Genomic DNA, 13,216 nt, shown 5'->3' with positions numbered 1-13,216 from the left:
CTGAGTTTATCACCAAATCCTGAAAATAATAAAAGAATAAATTAATAACAGTCCTGTGTTCTCGTATTTAATGATGGAAACATGATGTTGATCTGTAGTTCATCACCTCACATGTTCTCTCTTCTTCTCACTGTGATGTTTAACTAAATATTTTTTATGCTTTTGTGTATTTAGTGTTTTGTTTAGTTAAATGTCATTTTCTGTGCTAAGAATCATGTTTATATTTATTAACAATTTTTTGCTCAAAAAGTCAGACAAACGTTTTTACATGTTGATGGTGATTATTATTGAACATTTTTACACAAGACCAGAGACACAAACTGTCATCATCAGATTTTCATCCACTCACTTAAAATCTGTAAAGTTCATTTTTAATCATTATTATAGTTTATTTTTTAATGATATGATTTATAAATGTTATAAATCCAGTGTTTATGTTACAAAGTTCTAATCAGTACAGAGTGGATTTAACTAGAACCTTTTATTCCTGAACTGGATTCTCTTAAATAGTTCTTACTCACCTCAGAACCTCCAGTCTGAAACATTTATCATTCTTTAGATCAGAGAGGAGCTTCATTCCTGATTCTGTTATATTATTTCTAGACAGATGAAGTTCTCTCAGGTGTGAGGGGTTTGATCTCAGAGCTGAAGCCAGAGCAGAACAACCTTCATCTGATACACCACAATACCACAACCTGCAGAGAGAACAATGATCAAATCTTCACTGTTTATTATTAGAATTGTTACACTAACGTGGACACTGTGGGTTTGTCTTTTAATAAATCAGAAGGTGAATTGATTTTGTGAGTGATGCTCTGTGTTGTGTTGACACCCTGTTCAGGAGTGTATGATTAAAAAAAGAGAATGTGAGAACGTTGATAGCAGAATATTTTTCATTGTTTAAAGGTAACTGGAGTTTCTTATACTGAAATACCGTAAAGTCATTTAATCTACAGTATAATTCACCTTTAATCTTAGTGTGAACATCAACAGTGAAAAAAATCCTAAAGATCTTGTTTTTACTAACTTAGTAAGAAATGAATTTACAGCATCTATCAAAACGTTTAGATTAAACCTGATATAAGAGAGCAGGTATTAGATGAATATTCAGTGTAAGATCTAATGATGTGTAGGATGGTACAGAAGTTCTGGTTCTTGTTTTTGACCAGAGCTTCTATACATTCATAACATATTCTGTTTACATATAAATAGATGTGCTAGTTAGCTAACAAAGCATAATAAGCTAAAATTAGGCTCTGATCATGATGCTATACAGATGCTTTGTTCCAAATGGTGCTATAACAATTATGTTTCTCTGTCCAGCTGTTCATTAAAATTAGTATTAGTGATATTATTGAGATGTTCTAATCTGGTGAAAGAGAAGTAAAACATTGATCAGAAATGTTGTAACTTAGGACTCAGTATTGTTACAGGTTTATTTTTATAGATCATTTACACTTTTTTTTTTATTTAGTAAAGACACAACTTCCATTCAAACCTAAATCCTCTGTTTCAGTCTCACTATTAGAGAAGATGAGTTAGTGAGGAGCAGCTCATGTGTGATTCTCAGAGAGATGATCTTACCTCAGTATCTCCAGTTTACAGTGAGGATTCTCCAGTACAGCAGAGAGACGCTTCACTCCTGAATCTTCTAGTTTATTATGAGACAGATCGAGTTCTCTCAGGTGTGAGGGGTTTGATCTCAGAGCTGAAGCCAGAGCAGAACAACCTTTATCTGATACACCACAATAATCCAACCTGCAAAGAGAACAATGATCAAATCAGTTATGGTCCACTGTGATCCACTAAATGATCCACTGTGGCGATCTCTAACTGAAGCAGGTGAAAGAAAGCATTTTTTGAGAGTCTAAACTAACCTCAAATTCAGAATGTATGTAAGTGCTTCAGGTATAAAAAAGCAAATGATTTAACTTATGATAAAGCACAGTAATTCAATTGTCAACAATAGTTCATGAATTAAATCTAAATCTATAAACAATAATACAGACCAGAAATTGTTTCATCGGAGAAAAGATCCAAGATTAATAAATAATCTAAATTAATAAACCCTAATCTGGATTTAATATTTTATTTTAAATAATTGTATACACCTGTTAGCAGTGGGTGTGGCTGAAACACCTGTTAGTGAATAATTAGAAGATGTGTCCACATACTTTTGGCCATATAATTTAAGTGTAAATATAGAGGTAGAATATTGTGGTTATAAAGGTTTTATTGGTGACTGTTTTCTTTATGGCTTCTTTCAGTTGAATGTACTGATAGTAAAAGTGATCTGGTTGGTTTGCTGGATTTTTCCTTGATGATGATGAAGATCATGAGCAGCCATTACTGTACAAGACTGGTTCCTCCTCTCTGTCTCCATTACTGAATTACTGTACAAGACTGGTTCCTCCTCTCTGTCTCCATTACTGAATGACTGTACCAGACTGGTTCCTCCTCTCTGTCTCCATTACTGAATTACTGTACCAGACTGGTTCCTCCTCTCTGTCTCCATTACTGAATGACTGTACCAGACTGGTTCCTCCTCTCTGACTCCATTACTGAATTACTGTACCAGACTGGTTCCTCCTCTCTGACTCCATTACTGAATTACTGTACCAGACTGGTTCCTCCTCTCTGTTTCCATTACTGAACTACTGTACCAGACTGGTTCCTCCTCTCTGTCTCCATTACTGAATTACTGTACCAGACTGGTTCCTCCTCTCTGTCTCCATTACTGAATTACTGTACCAGACTGGTTCCTCCTCTCTGTCTCCATTACTGAATGACTGTACCAGACTGGTTCCTCCTCTCTGACTCCATTACTGAATTACTGTACCAGACTGGTTCCTCCTCTCTGTCTCCATTACTGAATTACTGTACCAGACTGGTTCCTCCTCTCTGACTCCATTACTGAATTACTGTACCAGACTGGTTCTTCCTCTCTGTCTCCATTACTGAATTACTGTACCAGACTGGTTCCTCCTCTCTGACTCCATTACTGAATTACTGTACCAGACTGGTTCCTCCTCTCTGTCTCCATTACTGAATTACTGTACCAGACTGGTTCCTCCTCTCTGTCTCCATTACTGAATTACTGTACCAGACTGGTTCTTCCTCTCTGTCTCCATTACTGAATTACTGTACCAGACTGGTTCCTCCTCTCTGTCTCCATTACTGAATTACTGTACCAGACTGGTTCCTCCTCTCTGTCTCCATTACTGAATTACTGTACCAGACTGGTTCCTCCTCTCTGTCTCCATTACTGAATGACTGTACCAGACTGGTTCCTCCTCTCTGACTCCATTACTGAATTACTGTACCAGACTGGTTCCTCCTCTCTGTCTCCATTACTGAATTACTGTACCAGACTGGTTCCTCCTCTCTGACTCCATTACTGAATTACTGTACCAGACTGGTTCTTCCTCTCTGTCTCCATTACTGAATGACTGTACCAGACTGGTTCCTCCTCTCTGTCTCCATTACTGAATTACTGTACCAGACTGGTTCCTCCTCTCTGTCTCCATTACTGAATGACTGTACCAGACTGGTTCCTCCTCTCTGTCTCCATTACTGAATTACTGTACCAGACTGGTTCCTCCTCTCTGTCTCCATTACTGAATTACTGTACCAGACTGGTTCCTCCTCTCTGTCTCCATTACTGAATTACTGCACCAGACTGGTTCCTCCTCTCTGTCTCCATTACTGAATGACTGTACCAGACTGGTTCCTCCTCTCTGTCTCCATTACTGAATTACTGTACCAGACTGGTTCCTCCTCTCTGACTCCATTACTGAATTACTGTACCAGACTGGTTCCTCCTCTCTGTCTCCATTACTGAATTACTGTACCAGACTGGTTCCTCCTCTCTGACTCCATTACTGAATTACTGTACCAGACTGGTTCTTCCTCTCTGTCTCCATTACTGAATTACTGTACCAGACTGGTTCCTCCTCTCTGTCTCCATTACTGAATTACTGTACCAGACTGGTTCCTCCTCTCTGTCTCCATTACTGAATTACTGTACCAGACTGGTTCCTCCTCTCTGTCTCCATTACTGAATTACTGTACCAGACTGGTTCTTCCTCTCTGTCTCCATTACTGAATTACTGCACCAGACTGGTTCCTCCTCTCTGTCTCCATTACTGAATGACTGTACCAGACTGGTTCCTCCTCTCTGTCTCCATTACTGAATGACTGTACCAGACTGGTTCCTCCTCTCTGTCTCCATTACTGAATTACTGTACCAGACTGGTTCCTCCTCTCTGACTCCATTACTGAATTACTGTACCAGACTGGTTCCTCCTCTCTGTCTCCATTACTGAATTACTGTACCATACTGGTTCCTCCTCTCTGTCTCCATTACTGAATTACTGTACCAGACTGGTTCCTCCTCTCTGACTCCATTACTGAATTACTGTACCAGACTGGTTCCTCCTCTCTGTCTCCATTACTGAATTACTGTACCAGACTGGTTCCTCCTCTCTGTCTCCATTACTGAATTACTGTACCAGACTGGTTCCTCCTCTCTGACTCCATTACTGAATTACTGTACCAGACTGGTTCCTCCTCTCTGTCTCCATTACTGAATTACTGTACCAGACTGGTTCCTCCTCTCTGTCTCCATTACTGAATTACTGTACCAGACTGGTTCTTCCTCTCTGTCTCCATTACTGAATTACTGTACCAGACTGGTTCCTCCTCTCTGTCTCCATTACTGAATTACTGTACCAGACTGGTTCCTCCTCTCTGTCTCCATTACTGAATGACTGTACCAGACTGGTTCCTCCTCTCTGTCTCCATTACTGAATTACTGTACCAGACTGGTTCCTCCTCTCTGACTCCATTACTGAATTACTGTACCAGACTGGTTCCTCCTCTCTGTCTCCATTACTGAATTACTGTACCATACTGGTTCCTCCTCTCTGACTCCATTACTGAATTACTGTACCAGACTGGTTCCTCCTCTCTGTCTCCATTACTGAATTACTGTACCAGACTGGTTCCTCCTCTCTGTCTCCATTACTGAATTACTGTACCAGACTGGTTCCTCCTCTCTGTCTCCATTACTGAATTACTGTACCAGACTGGTTCCTCCTCTCTGTCTCCATTACTGAATGACTGTACCAGACTGGTTCCTCCTCTCTGTCTCCATTACTGAATGACTGTACCAGACTGGTTCCTCCTCTCTGTCTCCATTACTGAATTACTGTACCAGACTGGTTCCTCCTCTCTGTCTCCATTACTGAATGACTTTACCAGACTGGTTCCTCCTCTCTGTCTCCATTACTGAATTACTGTACCAGACTGGTTCCTCCTCTCTGTCTCCATTACTGAATGACTTTACCAGACTGGTTCCTCCTCTCTGTCTCCATTACTGAATTACTGTACCAGACTGGTTCCTCCTCTCTGACTCCATTACTGAATTACTGTGTACCAGACTGGTTCCTCCTCTCTGTCTCCATTACTGAATTACTGTACCAGACTGGTTCCTCCTCTCTGACTCCATTACTGAATTACTGTACCAGACTGGTTCCTCCTCTCTGTCTCCATTACTGAATGACTTTACCAGACTGGTTCCTCCTCTCTGTCTCCATTACTGAATGACTTTACCAGACTGGTTCCTCCTCTCTGTCTCCATTACTGAATTACTGTACCAGACTGGTTCCTCCTCTCTGTCTCCATTACTGAATTACTGTGTACCAGACTGGTTCCTCCTCTCTGTCTCCATTACTGAATTACTGTACCAGACTGGTTCCTCCTCTCTGACTCCATTACTGAATTACTGTACCAGACTGGTTCCTCCTCTCTGACTCCATTACTGAATGACTGTACCAGACTGGTTCCTCCTCTCTGTCTCCATTACTGAATTACTGTACCAGACTGGTTCCTCCTCTCTGACTCCATTACTGAATTACTGTACCAGACTGGTTCCTCCTCTCTGTCTCCATTACTGAATTACTGTACCAGACTGGTTCCTCCTCTCTGTCTCCATTACTGAATTACTGTACCAGACTGGTTCCTCCTCTCTGTCTCCATTACTGAATGACTTTACCAGACTGGTTCCTCCTCTCGGTCTCCATTACTGAATTACTGTACCAGACTGGTTCCTCCTCTCTGTCTCCATTACTGAATGACTGTACCAGACTGGTTCCTCCTCTCGGTCTCCATTACTGAATGACTGTACCAGACTGGTTCCTCCTCTCTGTCTCCATTACTGAATTACTGTACCAGACTGGTTCCTCCTCTCTGTCTCCATTACTGAATGACTTTACCAGACTGGTTCCTCCTCTCTGTCTCCATTACTGAATTACTGTACAAGACTGGTTCCTCCTCTCTGTCTCCATTACTGAATGACTTTACCAGACTAATTCAGTAATGGAGACAGAGAGGAGGAACCAGTCTGGTAAAGTCATTCAGTAATGGAGACAGAGAGGAGGAACCAGTCTGGTAAAGTCATTCAGTAATGGAGACAGAGAGGAGGAACCAGTCTGGTACAGTAATTCAGTAATGGAGACAGAGAGGAGGAACCACTGTACCAGACTGGTTCCTCCTCTCTGTCTCCATTACTGAATTACTGTACCAGACTGGTTCCTCCTCTCTGTCTCCATTACTGAATTACTGTACCAGACTGGTTCCTCCTCTCTGACTCCATTACTGAATTACTGTACCAGACTGGTTCCTCCTCTCTGTCTCCATTACTGAATTACTGTACCAGACTGGTTCCTCCTCTCTGTCTCCATTACTGAATGACTGTACCAGACTGGTTCCTCCTCTCTGTCTCCATTACTGAATGACTGTACCAGACTGCTTCCTCCTCTCTGTCTCCATTACTGAATGACTGTACCAGACTGGTTCCTCCTCTCTGACTCCATTACTGAATGACTGTACCAGACTGGTTCCTCTTCTCTGACTCCATTACTGAATGACTGTACCAGACTGGTTCCTCCTCTCTGTCTCCATTACTGAATGACTGTACCAGACTGCTTCCTCCTCTCTGTCTCCATTACTGAATGACTGTACCAGACTGGTTCCTCCTCTCTGACTCCATTACTGAATGACTGTACCAGACTGGTTCCTCTTCTCTGACTCCATTACTGAATGACTGTACCAGACTGCTTCCTCCTCTCTGTCTCCATTACTGAATGACTGTACCAGACTGGTTCCTCCTCTCTGACTCCATTACTGAATGACTGTACCAGACTGGTTCCTCTTCTCTGACTCCATTACTGAATGACTGTACCAGACTGGTTCCTCCTCTCTGACTCCATTACTGAATGACTGTACCAGACTGGTTCCTCCTCTCTGACTCCATTACTGAATGACTGTACCAGACTGGTTTCTCCTCTCTGTCTCCATTACTGAAAACTTTAATGGATTTATGTTCATTCATGTTTTTTATTAATGTTGATTATGTTGATTTGTGTTTTCATCAGGCAGTGAGGGGGGCTGCTAATAGTGTTATATTTATATTAACTGTTAGTTTAGTCTAATATTATTATTATTAATAATAATAATTATGAGTGACTGTTACACAGTGTGACTGCTTGTTGATTGAGCATTATACAACAGGTAGATCCGACTGAGAAGCGTTCCGGTTGAGAAGCGTTCTAACTGTGCTGATATTCGTGATAACAGCACGGTCTTTTCACACCACAATGGTATTACTCCACTGACGCGTTGCCAGTAACGACAAGCTTCATGCACACAAACGCGCATGCAGGCGACAGAGCCTTTTTTTCCTGATCGAGTTTTAAATCCGTTATCTGATATTCAATCTAGTGCACTATGTAGGGAACATAACCAATTGTCTAATATATTGTCTAGTTCACTATGTAGTGAACATGAATCCGTTATCTGATATACAATCTAGCGCACTGTGTAGGGAACATAACCAATTGTCTAATATATTGTCTAGTGCACTATGTAGTGAACATGAATGCGTTATCCGATACACAATCTAGTGCACTAAGTAGGGAACATTAATGTGTTTGCAACGCGAACAGTTAGCTTAATAGCCCAGTTAACAGCTCCTAAGAGTTCTGTTCTCACCAATATCCTTTGGTGTGTGCTGTTATGAGGTGGGGTGGAAGGACCCAAGGATGCGGAGGTTTAACTAAAAAGGGTTTTATTTATTAAATCATAAACATAATATACATAAAATAAAAGGAATAACAATAACAAAAAACACTTCGGGGAATCCCGAAGGCAGCCGGACGTCGGGGGCTGAAAAGGAACAAAAAAGCATACAAAAGAAAAGGGGAAGCGCGAGGCGCGAACCCAGGACTCTTGCCTCCCGACCGGGAGCTTTAACAGCCTGCCACAGCGGCGCTAGTGGCAGACTCGCTCCCGGCGCTATTGAGGCAAAGAGTGGGTTCGCGAGATGGAACACCTCGCGCTGTTGGCCGAAGAAGGGGGGGTAACACCGACAATAGCTGCGTGGCATGGCGCTTTCCAGCAAGTTATGCTGGCTAGAGCCATGCCAGCTACCGGGTGTGATTGTTTTGCGGGTTTCAAAAGTTAAAGGCAAAGGCGCTGTCACCAGCCAGGGTGGCTGGGAAGTGGCCATTTGCTCAAGCGCTCCAGAGGGCGGAACGTGACGCTGTCACCAGCGCTTTGCGCTGGGAGGGGGTCACGTTCCTCTGGGCGCAATAATGGGGTCTCTCGGTGGCGGCGGCACGGCGGCTCGACGGCTCGGCGGCACCGGCCCGACGGCGACCTGAAGGCGGCGACCAGGCGGCGGCGGCGGCACGACAGCGGCGGCACTATGGCGGCAGCTTGGCGGCGGCGGCGGCCTGGTGGCGCCCACTAGCGGTGGCCCGGCGGCGGCGGCACGGCGGCGGCGGCACAGTGCGGCGGCACAACCTAAAGATAAAAAAACAACAAACATAAAAGGACACCGCAGTGCCCAAACAAACTCAAAGAAAGAAAAAAGAAACAGCCAACAAGAGCAGAAGGTGCGACGGCTACAGCTCTGCACCTATCCCTTAAATAAGGGAAGGCACAGGTGCAGCCACTTCGCCCTAACGAGCTGGCCAGGTAATTAAAGGCACAGCTCGTTTCTGCTCTGTAAGGCCTGTGGCGTCAGGGAGAGATGGTACATTCCCCTGATGCCACAGAGCCTAACATGTGCAAGATGTTTTTTTTTTTTTTTTTTTTTCTCTTCGGAGGTTCTTGACTTTTTCTTCTTCTTGTTCTTACCTCCCTGAAATGAGTTTTTGCAACTTGTCTGCTTTGTAGTGTTAAACTTTATATTCGTTGTGGAACTACTTTTTAGCGGAAGGTATTGTCAATATTAAAGCATATTTATTATGAAATTCAGGGCTTCTTTGATTTATTTTCTTTCTTTATTTTGTAAAAACTGTTGTATAAAAGCAATAGAACACTTAAGGTTGTGTGTTATCGCGAATAACATCACGGCTGTGATTCGGTCGCAGGCATGAGCCGAAGGCGAAGGCGTTATTCGCGATAACACACTCCCTCTTGTGTTCTATTGCTTAATTATAATCTGTAGAGAAACGGTATCTCGCTTCTGTATATGCTCAAGGTAAATGATGGAAGTGACAATAAACTAAACTAAAAACTAAACTATAACATCATTTTTACTCTTTATTTAGTAAAGACACAACTTCCATTCAAACCTAAATCCTCTGTTTCAGTCTCACTATTAGAGAAGATGAGTTAGTGAGGAACAGCTCATGTGTGATTCTCAGAGAGATGATCTTACCTCAGTATCTCCAGTTTACAGTGAGGATTCTCCAGTACAGCAGAGAGACGCTTCACTCCTGAATCTCCTAGATTATTTCCAGTCAGATCGAGTTTTCTCAGGTGTGAGGGGTTTGATCTCAGAGCTGAAGCCAGAGCAGAACAACCTTCATCTGATACACCACAATTCCACAACCTGCAGAGAGAACAATGATCCACTCTTCATTCTTTCAGTTCTAGAGGAACTTCATTATCTACAGAGTCACTACAGTCTACAATCAGTGTGGATGAATCTCTGTGAAACAGTAAAATCAACAAAGTACAAATATAATAAGAAGTTGTGGCTGATCTCAGGTCTCTGGTTTCTTTTAGATCTTTCACACTTCTTATTACTAGGTATAAAATGGTAATAATAAGGGTGTGGTTGTGTTTTGGTGCTGGTGTGAGGGGTGGAATGTGCTGCTTTATTCACAGGGTTCTGACTTTTATTGAATATAAACTACTTTTTTCTTTTTGTGTAAATTTGCTGTTTTAATCAGAAATGCAGGTTTATGATCGATCTGTAAAACAATGATATGCAATTTTAAAGTGTGTTTGTGTAGATTTGTGCTTGTTACTGTTATAGAAAAATTAAATATAATGTTTATTATCACTTGGATATTAGTATTATGTTGCTTGGAATGGAGGTCTAACACCCAATGGGATGTGACTAGAGCAGTATTGTTATAATCCGCTCTTACCTTGTTACTTTCGTTTTCTATGGTTGTATTTTCGTTTGTATTTTCCGCTTGTGTACTTTGTTAGTTCTGTTATCCTCCGTTTTATTTTTCGTTAAAGTTTATTTCGGACTTTCGCTTTTTGTTCTTGTTAGATATGTGTGTGTGTTTTTGCCTGCCCGGCTTCCTTCTCCCCCCAGCGGCTTGGAGGGGTACTGTCCCCAGAAATTGCAGTGGAAGCCAGCCAATGGATCGCTGGAGGGCGGACCTCACTCACCTGTACCTCATTTTCCATCTAATCAGCTACCGCTTATAAACGCCGGCTTTTCCACCACGCATCGCCAGATTGTCTGCTTGTCACCGCGGTACAGTGACACCTGACTCCTGAGCTGATCTCTCTTTTTAAAGGACATTATCTTGTTGCTGTTCCAACTATTTTTCAACGTTGTTGTTTTTTCTTCCCGGTTGATTCTAGCCCAGCGATCCATTCATCATCTGGCTTCCCTGTTGGTTCCTGGACTTGGCTCCTAGCTCCTGCGACCCTGGTTCATCTTCCACTACCACCCCTGCACTCCTGTTGGTTCCTGGACTTGGCTCCTAGCTCCTGTGACCCTGGTTCTTCTCCCACTGCCACTGTTTGTTCTGCCTAAGCTCTGGACAGTGTTGGACACCAACCCCTCTTGTTCCTGGACTCAGATCATAGCTCCTCTTACCCACAGTATTGCTCCAGCCGCTTCAGTGTCCTCTGTTTGGACCTATCACCATTTCCCCTGTTTGTCTGAATCTAATAAATATTAATTGTCAACTTTAGTTCTCGCTCCTTTTTGTGCATCCATACTTGGGTTCCCCTACGTTACGGGTTTTCTCAAACCCCCATATCATAACAGTACAATCTGGCCAGCATGGAACCCGTGGATGCACAAACAGGCGAGGACCTTACTGTGGGCATGGTCCTGACTCGGCACAACCAGATGTTGGACACCCTCACCCAGCGGCTCGCGGATCTTACCCAACAGGTTGCCCGTTTAAGCCCCCCAGTGCCGGTTCCTCTCGCTGAACCCCAGGTGCCTCTGGGGTCACCCGCTGTTCCTACAGAGCCTGGGGCCCCAGAGGTCCCTTTGGAGACACCCATCCCCAACCCCGAACCCTTTCATGGGGACTTGGACAGGTGCCGAGGTTTCCTGTTCCAGTGCCAATCTATCTTTCGTCAGCGTCCCGCCACATTTGCCACTGACGCTAGTAAGGTTGCCTTCATAATTGGTCATCTTAGGGGCAGAGCACTCTCTTGGGCTGAGGCGGTTCAGTCCCGAGAGGACCCACGGGGGGGGACGTTCTCTGACTTCCTCACCCGTTTTAAGGTTGTCTTTGACCACCCAGACCACTCGGGAAGTGCCTCAGCCCGCCTATTTTCCCTACGCCAAGGTTCCCGGTCGGTGGCAGAATATTCTATTGAGTTTTGGACCTTGGCTGCTGACTCAGGGTGGAATGAGGAGGCTCTTCGGGAGGCGTTCCAAAGGGGCCTCATGGAACCCCTGAGGGATGAGTTGGCGGTAAGGGAAGAAAACCCTGACCTTCATTCCCTGGTCGCCCTGGCTATCCGCCTGGATAACCGCCTCCGGGGTCGGCGCCGCGAAGGGGCAGCCAGGCTTGGCCCAGGGTCTCGTCCACCTGTTTCCTTGTTTTGTCCCCTGGAGCCCTCTGGCAGTCCCGTTGGCACGCCTTCATCCACTATACAACAGCCTGAACCGATGCAGTTGGGGCGTGCTAGGCTCACCCCCGAGGAGCGGGCTCGTCGCTTCAGAACCGGGCAGTGTTTGTATTGTGGCGAGGTGGGACATATTTTGCAGGTGTGCCCTACCCGACCAAAAGAGAGGGCTCGTCAGTAGCCGTGGGGGTACTGGCGGGCCACTCTCAGCAACCCCCACCACCCAGGGAACTTCACCTTCGGATTCGGGCCACCCTCTGCTGGCACGGCGGCTCAGTTCCCCTCCAGGCCCTTGTGGATTCGGGTGCAGAGGACAATTTGCTTGATGAGGGGCTGGCAGCCCAGACAGGGTGCACCCTTGAACCCCTCGATCCCCCGGTCACCGCGTGTGCCCTGGATGGAAGGGTCATTGCTCGGGTCACCCACCGCACCACACCTTTGACCCTTATTCTTTCGGGTAATCACCGGGAGACCCTTTCTTTCGCTGTAATCAAGGCTCCCCAGACCCCCCTAGTTCTGGGCTACCCCTGGTTAGCGCTCCATAATCCCCATATTGACTGGGCCCTAGGACGAGTGGTGGTCTGGAGCGACTTTTGTCATGCTAATTGTCTGGTCTCTGCCATCCCACAGCCAGGAAATCCGACTCACACTCCCCCTGACACAGAAGACACCGACCTATCCAACGTTCCCCAGGAGTATCATTTTCTCCGTGAGGTTTTTCGGAAAGACCGTGCCCAATCTCTACCCCCCCACCGACCCTATGACTGTGCCCTCGATCTATTACCTGGAGCTCCACTGCCTACCAGCCGGCTGTACAACATCTCTCGGGCTGAAAGGAGCGCCATGGAAACCTACATTTCCGACTCTCTCGCCGCGGGGATCATCCGCCCATCGTCCTCTCCCTTGGGGGCGGGGTTCTTCTTTGTGGAGAAGAAGGACAAAACCTTACGGCCGTGTATCGATTACCGGGGCCTTAATCAAATCACAGTGAAGAACCGTTACCCCCTGCCCTTGATTTCCTCTGCCTTTGACCCACTGCAGGGCGCCACCATCTTTACCAAGCTTGACCTACGTAACGCTTATCATCTGG

The 13,216-nt window shown here is 44.9% G+C and overlaps 1 pseudogene; it reads right to left on the bottom strand.

Annotated features, from left to right (window-relative positions):
- LOC134316986 (NLR family CARD domain-containing protein 3-like) overlaps positions 1-13,216 on the bottom strand; it is a 95,111-nt pseudogene that overhangs the window by 65,039 nt on the left and 16,856 nt on the right.

This window comes from Trichomycterus rosablanca, chromosome 1 (genome assembly GCF_030014385.1).
Source record: "Trichomycterus rosablanca isolate fTriRos1 chromosome 1, fTriRos1.hap1, whole genome shotgun sequence".
Taxonomy (NCBI): Eukaryota; Metazoa; Chordata; class Actinopteri; order Siluriformes; family Trichomycteridae; genus Trichomycterus; species Trichomycterus rosablanca.
This window is presented reverse-complemented; position numbering and strand designations above follow the sequence as displayed.